The following is a 15,813-nucleotide window of genomic DNA, read 5'->3' as shown; positions in this document are numbered from 1 at the left end:
CTCTTAATTCAGACCCTTCAGATTTCCCCTTGTGAAGTTTTGTTGTGTGATATGAACTCCTTTCCACACACAGGGAAAAAAACCCCAAAACAAATCAAAACGAAAAACTGAAATCTAAAACTGTTGCCTGGAGCCATTGTTCCAGACTCTGTAATGCCATCTCTTCCTCATTGTGTCCGTTTTGTATCTTTTTAGTACAAAGTAATCACAGACCAGCCAGGATGATAAACATGAGCATGCTGTGTGCAGCTCACTGACAGGATTTTTCGATATTAAAGTAAAATTCATTCAGAAATGTGTTTCCTGTTGCTATTCAGATGCTGAAAAGTTGCCTAGTGCTGTTTTACTGTGTATCAAAGTCTAAATTGGCCCCTTAAGGGAAGAATGAAAGGGCTGTACTTAAATAAGCTATTAAATAAATACGCATGTGAAAATATGAAATGGCATTTTCAAATCCGTATGCCTAATTTTGAGTGGAGAACACACTCTGCAAAGACCATTTGGCCTGCGGGCACAGGTGGCAGAGCCTTCGTTACCCATTCATTTGTGTTTCTACTCAGGTTTTCGGGTTGCATAAAAAAAACAGAGAGACATGACATGAAGCAACAAAGTGAGATGAGAAAAAGCTTCTGCCACTAGATGATTGCGTGTCATACAAATGAACGAAGCTACTCACATCAACATCTTTTCGGAAATATTTAAACCCATTAGATATTCAGACAAGAAATTTAAAAAAAGGATGATCGACTGGTCAGCGGCACATTTAATGCATTTAATGTCACCATCACCTCTAGTCAGTCCCACTCCCCCCCCTCCACTGTGACAATAGAGATGGACAAATCAATAACAAATCTCTTACTTTCTTATGAAAAACATTTCATAATCATCAACATCTAAATGTTATAATGCATTATTATTTCTGGCCATAGTTCTTGGTCAAAGGACATACCCAAAATGAATCAGGAATAGCTCCTCAACCATCAGACTTACAGTAGATGCATTTATCTGGTCTCCTTTGAAAAGTAACAAGCTAAGACATGTGAACCCATTGTAAGTAAACCAATTTATAGTACCATTCCCTTATAAATGGAAATGCAATAGGGAAGCAAATAAGATTTTTGTATGTGCCTAGTATATAATCTAAATTCCAAAAGGTTAATATCATTATAGCTGAGATTCCATGGATAATGATGCAACTGCATGAATTTTACTACTTTTGAGACTGTAAATTTGATGAAAATACACTAAAATACACCATTTATAATACAATATATAAAGATAATGGCGGTCTCCATATTTTGGCCATGTTTACTGTTTTCAGGTTGACTGTTTACTGGCAGTTGTACTTCAAAAACACTATCTATTTCACAAGGACATGTTCCAAATAACATTAATCTCCCAAAAACATTGAAATGGTAATAAACGGAATGAATATATCCACATATGACTGAAGAGTTCCATGCTATACAGGCAGAATAATGGAGAATGCCAGGCTCCTCAGTGGTTTATGAGGTATATAAAGATTTGCCTACGCAAGCTGAATATAATGTTATAAGGCTTGTTTGTGTCAGTGCTTCGCCACCAACAACCAGAGCTCCCACCACTGCAAGTCAGACAAACTTGACTAAGATGACTGCTGACTCCTCTCAGAGGCTCACTCTGGCCCAACACCACTGTCCGCACTCACGGACTCTCGGATTTTGAGGCGTTCCCGTGAAACTCGTGAGGGCTTTGGGCTGTCCCACTTTCAAATCGTTGAGTGCGTGAGGGCTCTCTTGCAGACATGTTGAGCCCTTTGAACACTTTCCACATTTCTGATCACTTTGCCTGGGGGAATTATCCACAATTCATAGCGTTGTGACATTAAACAAAAAAAAAACAAAGAAGGTAAACAAAGAGGAAGGCACACGTGTGTTCAGCGTGGGAAATCAATTTACATTAAAAAAAACACCGGAAATAGGAGGAATACAAGCATAGACTATATAAACACCTTGTTTATTCATCAACTATTTCTGTACATTTTGCTTGTTGAAGCTGTTTTGTCACAAACAAGTATATTGATTCTTTAAGAATTACCTCTCGTCTGGTAAGGCAAGAAACTGGAAGACATGCAAATCAGGCAGTAAACAACATTTTGCAGCCATCAACATGACATGATATGTAGCAAAGTGCTGTGCTTTCATTCATATTCATATCATTTCCAGCCTTTGCAGCCTGGCACACTCAACCATTTACCATGTGCTGTCAGCTAAGTCCCTGAGGGTGCAGGGCTTTAGGCCGTAAGGGGGGACATTGGGATTGGGCCTCCAACTTCCCGTCGACCCTCACTTTATAGTAGAATCCTACGTGGGTAAAACATGAATGAATGAATTTGTCAAGAACATAGATTTATGTCAGTGTCAATGTATAAATGAGAAGTTTAACTTCTTTGTTTCCCCATTAATAGCGGACACTGTGTGTTTCGAGTAATGGTGTGTTTTAGAAAGCTCAGAGTTTTTAGTTTTCAGTGATACCGAACATGTTATTGTACACTGTCAAGAAAATGATCCCGGATCTTTTGAACACAACACACACACACACACACACACACACACACACACACACACACACACAAGAAAGTTACAGTGGTTGTGATCCCTAAACAACTGCATAGTGTGTTTATGCCAGCTGCCGGCCCTGCTTATATCACAAAGCAAACTTCCCTGGCGGGTAATTGCAACATGTTATCTGATCAGTGGGATGCAGAATATATTTTCTGTTGGTTCTGCCTCATCACACTCATCTTTCCCATTGTTGTCGAGGCAGAGTTGAGACAGAACCCGATTAGAGTGTCCTCTGATGAATGCTATAGGAGATACCACCTCACAGGTAAAGCTTTACACAGAATTACAAATATGGCACGGCTGCTTGTGACGGGGCAACAGTGCGGCTAGCGGTGTGCACCCAAGTGATACAAAATACAGCTAGATAGTAAATCACTGGCTGTGGCTCCTGGGCTGAGAGCACCGGTGGCAGTCACACCGTTGAGCTGCATCGGGGATGAGGCGCTGCATTGGCAGTGAGCTGAGTATGTGTTTGAAGTGATGAATAGTGGAACCCTAACACACAACATAGCCGGGCACATCCTGACTCGCTTAGTATACAGCCAGGATTTTCTTTGCTGGAGAAAACAGATTCATCTTCTTAGCCCAGAAGCAAAGCCCTTGTGTTTTTCTTCACGTCCCGTGTTTCTGCTCAAATGCGAGCACTGCCTGCACCTTTTCAGATTCGGAAACCTTGTGTGCTGTAAATTCTGTACAGAAAAGCAGCATTAGATGTGACATTTGGAATGACTCCTGAGTGATGCTTTGTACCCATTTTGCATTTTGGAATACCCCCCCCCCCCATTCATGGCGCAATCCCTGTTTGTAATCTACCATTTACTAAAACATAAAACAATCAAGAGGCAAAACGAGAATCTGCCTGGATTTACTCCAAACCATGTTTCGCAGTGCTAGTGCAGAGGAATCAGCTGCAACTGTTGTGATTGGATAATGCCTGTGCAATGGTGACCGTTTCCCTCCACAGCAATGTCAGAAGAACATTTTGTTGTAGAATAGCGTATGTTTTACCGGCCTTCAAGACCGACCAAATTCTTCCTGGCAGTTCTCCATCAAAAGCATGCTGGCATTTTGCTGATGTCTGGACATTTAAAAAGGTAACACAGCCAAAGGGAAAGGGGGGACAACAATTGTGACAGCCAATTGGAGGATCTGCCCAACACAGTCAAGAGCTAAAGACCAAAACTTTCCAGAGGCTGTAATTTCTAAACCTGTAATTTGCTAAACCTTAAAAAGGAAAACAATCCACAAAATTAGTTTTGAGGTTCTTTAGATTCCTCTTGGCAGCACCACAGGGAGAGGAATATTGTAACTATAAACGAGTCAGAGTTCGTGCTCCTTGCTCTCTCTGTTTGTCTCTCTGAAGAAATAAGAGGAAACGTAAAAAAGTACATTTTGCAGACCTTGTCACAAGGGATTAAAGAGTATTGGAACACGATACACCAATATGACAAACTTGTGATAACAGTGACAGAATGGAATTGAAAATGTTACACCCAGTTTAGAAAATACATTTTATATCGCACAAGTACCCACCCTGCTGTCAATGTGATATTTACAGTTCTTGGCGCTGCTCGGAAATATTAGAAATATGCCTTTTCAGAAAGTGTTGTATTATTGTAATTTCTGTGTCCTGGTATCCAAGCGGTACAACTCTGTCTCCCCGTTGTCACCGCCACACGAGACACAACGACATGCAGCTATTATCGGCTCACTTCAGTAGACCAGAAGCATCATCGGCGTCTCAGACACAATCACCCAAAAAACATGGATAATAGTCTGCACGTGTTTTCTAAGGTCATGCTACTTACTTGGAATACTGTTTGAGTTCACGTCTTCAAACGTTGCTTTCACCGCATTTGTAATTTATCTGGTTCAGTGATTTCTTAACCATGATGTTCAGTCTATTGAAAGGAAAGAAAAAACACAAACCAAAGACGCTGACCCAGTTATTTACCGGACAGACAGGCTTTCATAAAACAAAGCTGGTTGGAGTCACACGATTTATTTCAAAACTTTGTTTTATAACATAAGCCCTTCTCACTTTTAATGGGATGATGAATTGTGTACTGCGTTGTTATTTTAACAGACATATGGCTGTCACTTAGCAATTAATTAATTTCATTTAATTCTTTGGAAAGGTGAAGCCCATCAAAATACAGCCAACACAGAGCTTTTAGATCTCCTTGCTGTTCTCATTTCGCTGCGTTGTACCATACTTCCGGTGCTTCCCTTTCTGTGTAAACACATTTACAAATTATTTTAAGGTCACACACTTTCACTATTCCAGCCTTGCTCGTGGTTTGATACACAAATTACTGCACAATACCATCGGGGGTGAAGAAAAGAACATGTTTTCCACATATTTAGCCTTTTTCACTCAAATATGTGGTTTGTGATTGGTGCAAGTTTATAAGTGAATAATCTGAACTACAGTTCAGCAATCAATGAATACGAATGGTAAATGCAGCTTCCTTCTTTATTGTTCCCTGATTCAAAAACAAAAGAAAGTTAAACACTGCCCACACGGAGCATGTGTGAAGGATGCACGTTATCTTACGACTGTCTGCTCTCTTGGCAGCCGCATCAAACAATGCTATTATCCCAGATCAGCATGTGCTACATGGTGAGATAAGAACTGGTAAATTATACAGCGGTTACAAGAGGCAGCGAGTAAATTCTCCCCAGCAGCTACATTAAATCAGCTCTCTTCAACAGAGAGGTTTCTCCTTTGGTTTGAACTCATGTATACGTCTTTGCAGCACGGCGCCTCATCTCCCTTTTAAAATACTTCTCACTTGTCCTCTGTGGAGGTTTTTTGCGATGTCCTGCAGCGCACATTACTAAACAGCGGAGTGCGTGGATGGACTCCTCTTTGGAGATCCAAAATTCTAATTATGGAAATGAAGGAGACTTTATTTTAAGATTGAATGCTGATAGTGAACTTTCCAATTTTTGGTAGAACTTGATTCTGCTCGCCTGGAAGGTCAGCCTCTTTTTTCATTAAATGCCTGGCCTTGAGGTATTGCCGACAAAGTATAATCACTATTCTGCATTAATATGCTGATCAAATCCTGGGTTCCAGGCGTGGATGTGGCTTTTCATCCTCGCCATCCTGCCCCCATATTTTCCATCAAATATTCAGCATCAAATATGCATCATCAATGCAGTTTTGGGCACTCTGTACCTGTTACAGGGTTACTTCCCGACATCACACGGCAGGATCGTGCATCCTGACTGCTCATTTGAGCGAGCAGGGACAGCTCTCGTGGCTACGCCTGACTGCAGACATCATCTACAATCTGTTTGAATGGGGGGTTTATGCATTTTAAATGGATTTTTGCAGAGGGAAATCACCCCCCTCCGAAGAATGCTTAGCACACTGTCCCCTATTCATTTTCCCTTGCAAAACATGACAACGTCCTTCTATTTCAAATAACGAAGGTAATAGCACTCTGCAGCGGGGAGTACCACCAGTTGAGCAAATACAGTTTATCAGATCGTCGCCAGGGTACAATGGTGACCAGTTATCTGGCCTTCTGCAGGTTTTCTGTTGTCTCACTTCATTTCTTTTCTGAAGCAGCACTCGGGGAAACTTTTCAGCAAGCAAACATGCATTGCTTTGCATGAAAAAACGATATCTTTGTGGACGTCCTGTAGTGACGCTGATGCAGTCAGAGCAAGCGCATCATACCTCGCAGCATCACTGTCATGCTTATAATCACAGTAAAGAATGTCCCCTCCGCTATCATTCCTCAGAAGAATTGTGTGAACAATTGATGATCACCGCCCTGACACAAAAAGCAGTTATCTGCTTGTATATTTGAAGAAAAACTCTATACTAGACATATGATTTATTCCTTATTGATAAGTGGAGAGAATTTGGAAATCCCCCCCCAAAAAAGAAAAGCCCTATCAAAAACTTTAAACAGTTGTTCTTTTCACAATCCAAATATTCAGAGAAAACACCAGGTGTAACTTGAACAGTGTTGAACACAGTTACAAGCTTCAGTAAACCCTGCTGTGTTCAAGTATTTGTATTCCACAAACTCACAGTACGCACAAATCTCTGAGCAGTGATAACTGTCATCCTGAAGGTCAAGATTTCCAATAGCCTGTCTTCGGATTTTGAGATAGCCAAGGTAAGAAGAGATGGAGATAGAATAAGAAAAAATGATTATAGTGGAATCTGGCATTTTCTGGATGAATGCACTTTGGCACTCGGAGACTGATTGTGAGTGACACTCTATGACCAGTCCAAACCTTTCTGAGCATCTGTGCAGTCAGAGACAGAGACAGGGAGGGGGGGGGGGGGGGGTGTTATCATGTGGCTTTTATTCTGTTGCTGAATAACTTACAGCTAGAAGATTATATGCGACAACAGTATACAGAGAGAATAAGTAATGTTGGCATTTCTTCCTTTTACAGCAGAGGTCTGTCAGGTGATTTAACACACCCCTGGCAGCCATATTGGGTCCTTAGCTTTCAGCTTCAGTGGTTTTTAACAGCTGATTATGTTTCTAAAGAAAGCTCAACCTGATTCATTAAACATGAGAAATTGATTTGCCAGTAATAAATTTGATTGATTTTGTTTTAGGACGGTGTCAGCTTGTTTGCTTGCTGACAATGTTTCCTGCTAACATCGCTATCTCAGTCTTGACACATCTGATTTTCAAATCTGATTTGTCATGATCAAGAAAGTCAATGAGTGGATTGTCTTAAGAAACAACTCAGGTGTGTCAGTGTGAAAGGGGGACACATTTTCCTGGTTGATATTGGGCAATGTGACGGGTCATGTCGATGGTCAAGTGCGCTGCAATTTCTTTTTTTGCAATGACAGAACCGTACTGATGGCGAGAATAGTGAAAATGACAAGTTTATTTTCCTCCATATTCTGTGTGTGTTTCTCTGTTTAAAGGAGAAAGAGACAGAGAAGCACTCAGGGCTCATTTGTACCCTATGCTATAGCTAAACTACTGTAGCAACTACAACAAGCAAAACAACAGTCATGTTAGCATGCATGTAAGCATGAATGGCTAGCTGCATGCTAACATATGCTAAATAGCTTGTCAGGCAGCTTGCAAAAAAGTATTTAATTCAATTTAATTCAGCACATTCTTCATGAAAACACTCCTCTTGTGTCCTGCATGGATGCAATAGAACAATTCACATTTAATAATTCTAGCAGCCTGCAGAGTCTGTCAGCTTGAGGATCCTCTCTTTTAGCTAAATGCAAGTGGAACCAAGACAAAGCAATACTAGCGTTAGCATTGGTGTATGTTTTTGAGTGTGGAGAGAACACTATACCACTTGAATAGTATAACTTTGTATTTTATGATCAACAATGAACTTTGAGGTACTACACAATGTTGCCCAGTTTTTTTTATCTTATAACACCTGAGGACATAACATAACATACATACAATACCATGAAAGTACATTTAAAATGTTCAAACATCCATAAACCTACAAAGGTGTCTTTCTAAAATAAGATGATCAAATTGAAACACCATGTCTCTTTGCCGCTACAACACTAGCTGTCTTTAATCTTCAGTTGATAGAAAGAAATTCCACATGACAGTACTCTTTCTCAGGGACTTTCTTTTTCTGATCTTGCTGTTTGGACAGTTTTTCAGCAGACCTCCATGTTGTTGTCAGTTGTGCCTGCCGAGAGATTTATGATGCAATTGCACAGCCCCCATAAAGAAAAGAAAATATGAGCTTGGTAAACACTGAGGACATAATTTTGCTTACATTTCCGCGACCTTTTGTTCCAGCAAAGGGGAGTCATTATGAAACGTCTGAATATATCACCCATTTTTGCTCATCAAAGAAATATCGATGGCCTCTTCATTGTGGACTGGGGAGATAACATATTCGAAACCGTGATCTGATTGGAGTGCACATGAGCTGCAATTGTAGGCTGCTGCAAGAAACAAAGGTTTTCTTCGGCTGAGGGAAGCAGTTAGGCTGCTTTTGTTCTCTCTGCAAAGCTCCTGTTGGCTTGACCTAAGTCAGGATGACATGTTCACCTCCTATCCTCAGTACCTATTTCTGGATGACTGTAACTTACTCTGACATTGCTAGGGGCAGCACTTCCTCCGTATTACTCACAATATAAAATCTCACTAATATATTTTGGCTGTTATTTATCTCTGGCAAAAAAAATACAAACCATTTCTGAGGAGTAAAAATGGAATAAAATGTGTTTTGGATCCACTTGTTATATATGAAAGTGCATTTTGAGATATTCAAACAGGAAGCAGCTCAGACATTAATTCATTTTGTTCACATTCAGCAGCATTTAGACTGAATTAGACAGCAACAAAGCTATAGCGCTCTAAAATATGTAAAAAAAAAAATGTTTTATATTTCAGGTTATTCATTCAGTTAAGATTCAATATCTGAGAAAACAAAATCCATCACAGAAGAGTAAACATTGTTTGAAGCACAATACAAATAGATGAGGTTCTTTCTCTAACCAACTGCAAGGTATCAAGAAATATTAAAGTGCTCTTAAACAATATGAATACTCCATTGTTTATTGGATTCCAAGCTTTTCTCTCTCTCAGCCTACTGAGGCATTCTACTCGTGTAATATGAAAATATTGTATGCGATTCAGTCCCTCAGAAAGCCCTACTTCTGCATTTTAATTAGGAATAAATTCCCGAAAATGATTACAAATTCCCTTTGACATTTCACAATGCGAGTGTCATTTCCAGTTGAAATGAATCTGTAAATCAATAAACATTATCCTCAAGAACGTCCCGAACGGCACGGCGAAGAGTTTGTATGATTGATGGAGTTGTAGTTTACGTATTTCAATCATTGTGCTGTTTAGAGATTAATCTAGAAATACAAAGTGTGTTTCTGCTGCTCGCAGGAGTCTGAGAAGGCCTCAGGGCAATGTGCGGTAAGGTAAAGAGAGGTTAGAAAGAAAGAAGAAGAGTCAACTGAAGACTCGTTTTAATCAACCTTTTCTCATCACACATAATAAGCTACATTTAGCTATCTAGTCCATCAGGATAATCACCTTTGGTTTCTCAGGCTGCATTCTGTTTGACTCTGTATCAAAATTTAAATCGCAGAAGGCAGCACAAAGATGTCTTTCAGAAGTCTGACAGAGAAGAAGGGTCGTGGCGACACGACCGCTTTGAATAAAATATGCCTGAAGATTAAAACCAGCTTTCTGCCATTTAAAGGGAAACAGGGTAGAATTTCAATAATCAAAGGTGCTCTCATGAATGGCATTGCGGTTGAATTTGAGTTGAATCTTTTTTGAGTTGTTTTTTTTTTTTTCAGAATCAGAGGAAATTCAGGGGGATGCAGATAACAAGCATCAAAGGCAGTCACTTATACTCAAGGCTGTGATGTTGCAGTGTTGCCCGCTATTCTGCCAACAGCATCCAGGACGATTTCCTTCATTAACGTTCTCTATCTCATCATTGTGAGCAAAACTTGAAAATATTGCCAATAAAGGAAAGCGTCAACTCAGAGTCAATAAATCGTCCTTTACCTGTGAGCAAAGCAAACACAATTTCAGGGTTGTGAATCTCACAGCTTGTTGTCTAATATTGACTCAACTGTGGGAATGTGGGGATAGCGAGCAAATTGTCAAATCAAGTGTCATACCCCTGTGATTGAGACTAAAGGTAAACACAACTCATCCTATCATTTCCTCAGTCTCTGTGTGGAGAGTATTGCTGCATTTCAGAGCAGAGACCTGTAACGACTGGCGGGATGCAGAGCTCTGTTCTATTTATAATGCACGGGGCACTCGCCTGTCCTCATGAATAAACCTTACTGGGATGAATGCTTCCCACTGGGACTACAAAATGGGAGCGAATGAGAGGGTAATGCCCGTACTTCCATCACACCGAGGCAGAATACATCGACAACTTCAGCAAGTAGGAAATTAATACATTCAATCATAAGTGGAGGATACTGTCAAGTTGGATACTGTACTAGGCTACATAGCCTACTGTCTGATTTTCTATTAATATGATTTGGTGAGAAAAGAAAAAAAGCACAAAACTGTTATGTAGCCTAAACAAATCATATAATTCCAGTACATTTCTTTATTTTGTAACAAACAAAACAACAAAAGTAGCCAAAAGTAAAAAAAAAAGTAGCTAACGATAACAGTAATGCTATTGAACACAACCCTGATCCTAAACAATGCTGTTTGTAATAACGTCTTGTTTTTGAAAATACCTATTATATCATGAATTTCATGATTTAACCAATGATTACCATCATTGTACCATGCAGTGAATCTTAACTGAATGAATAACCTGAAATATAAAACATTTTTTGTTTTTGCAGAGTTGTACCTCTGCAGTAGCTCAACTATTTAACTCAGCTAACTCAAACAAAACATGGAAGTTATAAATACAAAAATAATGAAACTGAAATGTTGTATTTGGCAAAATTCAATGGATGAATAGTTCAAATAGAAATTAATAAACATTTTAGCTAGCTAAAAGCAAAGGTTCAATTAAAGGTACAGGGTTCGTAATCTTCTCCAAAAACATTTTTGATCAATACATCCTGTCAGCAAGCAATGAATTAAAACAGGTATCCGTAGCTACGGCTTCTTGCTAGATTTAGCAACCTTTGGAGCTGGTGCTGCTACCTACTGTCATTGGGAAAGATTTGGCAACACTGGGCTAGGTTTTTCAAAATCTAGCTTACGCTTGCTACTCAAGATTACCAACCCTAACATGAAAGAGTTTGAAATTGCTTGCTAAAAACTAGTCAGCCAAAAACAATGGATAAATGTAATAGTTTGAAATAGTTAGTGGCAACGGATAAATGGTTTAACCGTCACATTTTAATACAAATGTCAACTTGCCATGAACAATCATATTTTTTTTTATATTTCTGACCTCATTTATAATATCAAATAACAGTTTATAATCATCATTCATAAGAACATATTTGGTGCAGATGAAAAGGAACTTGAGTTCATCAAAAAAAGGTTGAGATCTACAGGTTTAAATGATTAATGATTGAAAGTCATGCATTTTGTGTGTCTGAGATGTTGGCTTCAAGTTTGACTCTTTTGTGGGAAATAAACTTTGCTGTTAACTTAGTAAAAGCAATAGCAAGACACAAATGTATATTTTGTGATGATTAATAAGCTTCGTGACCTCAGGATAGCACCGCCGCAGGAAAGTAATGACTCAAGCATGCGAGCAGCATGATTCAGGAGGAGACTGTGACCCTAGCGACGAACTGAATATTCTGTTTTTGCATTCTTAGTTTATGATATGTGTGTTTCTTGGTGACAAATTGCTCACCCTCACCCAGCATCCTGCTAAAATTGGCCCACATGCTTCACATGTGTGGAAATACTCTTCAGTAAATCGCCATGAAGCCTGCCCGAGAAAGTCTCCAATATGTCTTTTAAGACAACAGAAAAGTCTGACGGAATTGATTGATACCAACACTGCGTTGGTATCAATCAATTACGTCTGCTTGTTGTTCGGGGCCAAGAAAATGCCAGTCAAATTTCACCTCCTCTTCATATTTAATACCACAACAGCAGCACCAATTTACTTTTTAATTCCCATCTCCAACAAAGAAAAAAAAACAGGCGGCGGAATTTGTAAACAACTGTCTCTGTTTTTTCCGACCCAGTGCTTTGATGTGACCCAAAGGTGATGCCAATGGGATTGACAACACGCTCCTGCAGGGCTTTCGGATTTGGAATAAATCACCGAGACAGGCCCTACCCTCTCGGTGCTGTGCTCCTGGACACTAATATATCTCCCGTATAGCTCGCTGCCCCAGTCACTCCGTTCAGATGAGAAAAAAACGACAAGGTGCCTTGAGGGAAATGAATTGCATGCATGCAATTTACTAATACATCGGAGAAATAACACCTCATAAATGTCAGTGTGGTGAGGAGGGGGGGGGGGGGGGGGGGGGGGGGGGGCGGGGGGACCGCGTAGATTTGACAGCTATTAATTTATTCCCAACAACTCACTGCTTTAAATACAGAGCGGAAGTGTGAGACATCACAAGCCAGAAATCAAAGTGTATCATGTCGAAAAACAAAGGAGAGACACAACAAAGAGATGTGTGGTACCGTGCTTTCGGATCAAAAGACCATGAAGTGTAAATGCAGATAATAAGGTCAATGATGGGTGAAAATATCGCCTGGAAAACAGATAACCGGCAATTTTATATCATTTTAAATGTGTCTCTACTGGTCTTAAAACAGCTGTATAATTCAACAGCTTCAGCAACGTTTTGAAACCCACATTCAGAGCGGTTCTTCAGCATAGGTGTCACTGAAATGGGTTGTCATTTAGGTTGTCATGCACAAGAAAATTAACCCTTCATTTTTTTTTTGTTGTCTCATGTTCGATTGCCAGGAACGGTCCCAGCGGGGGGATTGCATTACACCCAAATTAATGCAAAACCGGTTGGCAGATTATCCTATGGCTGCATCACATCTTATTTCACGGGTAAATAAAGGATCAAGAAACACATTAGAGACTACTCTCGTATTTAATCAACTTACAGCCGAGCATTATTTGCATGACATAATCAAATGTTTTCGTTTCAAGTGGTTGTGAAGCATTCATGCCGCCAATCACGTGACCTCTCAAAATATCTCCTCCTCTTTCATATTTTATGCCTCCTGCCTAATTTAAAGGAAGGAATTAGAGCATAAAATTACTTAGCTCTGTGTGTGGGGGAGGAGCAGTGGACACACATATGACATTAAGCGTTCTCCTCTTCCTCCCCCCCCCCCCCCCCGCCCCGAGCTCATGCCAACAAAAGAGAAATATTCCTTTTATTGGGGGATGTAGGAATGTTCAGTTTAAAGCCTCGCTTACATCATGGAAGTCCAGTTTCTTAAGGCAGACGTTCACTTTGTGTGAAGCTATTCAGCAGCAACAGATTGAGATACAAACCCAAGCATGCAGAGTTGGGGGGGGGGGGGATTACATGTTGCAGAATTACACTAACCTGATTAATTCAGATCTAATCTGTTGCCAAAAATGGAGTATAGATCACACTGACAGTGGAATACCAAATTCATCATTCAGGTCATTTTAAATGCAGATATGGAATTTTTAATTATGCCACTTTGAGCACAAACAACGTTGTTCGCTAATGAACTGCGATAAGTTGTCCATCACATCTCGAATTAAGCTGACTACTGGCTTGACCCAAAATTGACAGAAATCAAATTATGTGCCGACTTTGAGTTGTCCAGTGAATTATGTATATCAATTTAAAGAAGCTGCGCTGCCTAAAACCAGATTAGCTTCATCTGTGAGTCATTTTTTATTTTAATTATTTTCTGTCTTGCATACACAATAAATAAAAAAAATAAAAAAAGCTGAAACCAAGCAACAAAAAAATACTTTAATATCCAACAGCAATAACACAGCTGCACCAATGTTTTCCTTTGGCACATAAAATACGTTAAAAATAAAAATGTGTTACACTAATAAACCATGTTGCTGATCAGAAAATGGTTCAGCATGGAAACGAAGCGCAAAGACCTCTAGTGACCACTCTGGCTGGAGATAATACAGTGTATAGTGTGTGAGCAGCGAGGATGAGTGTAGCTCGGAGGATCCTGAGAAGCATCACTTATTGAGGCAGTCCTGACATCGCTCGAAAAAAAGGACAATGACACACTTAGTTCAGAGCTACTCCTGAAAACAAGCCACGTCGCGTCTGCATCATTTCATTCACAACGAGCAGCAATCACAATGGCAACAACAACAACATGCTGATGTGCTAAGAATACAGGTTATAAAGGTAACAATAAGATATGTGCTTCCTCCAGCTGTGCCGGTGACCAAAAAAAAAAAAAACCCAACCTAATTCATTTTCTAAATAAAGGATGAAACTCTGCTCGTTGTCAGTTCAATGCACATTTAATGGCGTTGTGTTTTGTAACCTTTATTCAAACCAGACATGTTAAATGAGGACGCTAACCTCTTCAGTGCGATGACCCACTGGGGGTAACAGCAGAAGGACACAGATAGACCCTCCGAGCCGCACGTACCTATACAACCACACATACGCACAGTGTGCAATGACAGCCTTATATTCGCTATGACAAGCGATACATTTTTTTCTGGCTGACGTGCCGTAGCCCCGTACAGCCCTTAATCTCGCTCTTTCACACTTCTTTAATGTCAGGACAGGAGACGGGGCTGCAGCTGGCACACTGCGCAGGGCGTACGCGAGGAACGAAGCCTTTACTATGAATACAGGAGGAAAATAAACAAGGTTGGGTATTTCTGAGAGCAACGGTGACGCTGCACACACACACACACACACACACACACACACACACAGTCGTGCTCACAAGCAAGGTATTGCATACATTGTGCCGCTTATACGTTAAAAAGTAGAGCAAAGGCATTGACCTCTTCAAGAGGAGTCACTTCTGAGCCTCCAGAGGTTCTCTGGCCCAATCTAGCAGCAGCATAACAGGATGTAAAACATGCATGAGTAGCTCGTAGCATCATGGGGGAGTGTTAGCCAAGCCAGCCTTGACATCTCTTATATAATGCTAATAGGGAACGCAACGGCGGGGTCTTTCGCCGTCTCGTGACGATTCCACCGCAGCTATTTCAACAAAAAAAAACCCGATTCCATTTCCCCTCCCCCGTGATTCTGCCTCGTCCGTAATTCTTTTTATTCTTCTTCTTCTTCTTCTTCTTTTTTTTGCATAAATAAAATGAACGACCCGTGTGCCTCAAATGGACTTAAATGCACAGCCTCGCTCACACCAGATGCACATAGTGCTCATTGCTCAGTCAGTCATTTCAAATGTAGAAAATTCATTACACATGCATCATTGATTTTAAGCTGCATTTGCATTGTGCAGAGCCTTAGGTCTGTTGGGGAGAGAACTGTTTTTTTTTTACTGGCAAACAAAACTCCAGCTAAAGCAGACACTAAGCACTTTGTTTTCTAGCTTCCTTTGTAGGCTTCCATTATAATATCTTTCATGAGTTAATAAAAGCGGGAACAGATGAAAAATGACATTTCACACTACACAGAGGTTTTTAAATTTCTCTGTGCCGAAGATGATTTGGTTTAGCTGCGCAGCCGGAACATTACTGGCACAGTGATTATGATTTCTAAAACTTGAAAGAAACGGAGCAAATTTTGTCAGCTTTACAAATCAAGAGGTCTCACACTGGTTGTTTTTTTTTTTCTTCTTTTAAG

Source organism: Cebidichthys violaceus, unplaced genomic scaffold (assembly GCF_023349555.1).
Source record: "Cebidichthys violaceus isolate CVI_PGR_0920_01 unplaced genomic scaffold, fCebVio1.0.p SCAF_1, whole genome shotgun sequence".
In the NCBI taxonomy this organism is placed as follows: domain Eukaryota; kingdom Metazoa; phylum Chordata; class Actinopteri; order Perciformes; family Stichaeidae; genus Cebidichthys; species Cebidichthys violaceus.
The sequence above is the reverse complement of the archived record's forward strand: the minus strand, read 5'-3'. Positions refer to the sequence as shown.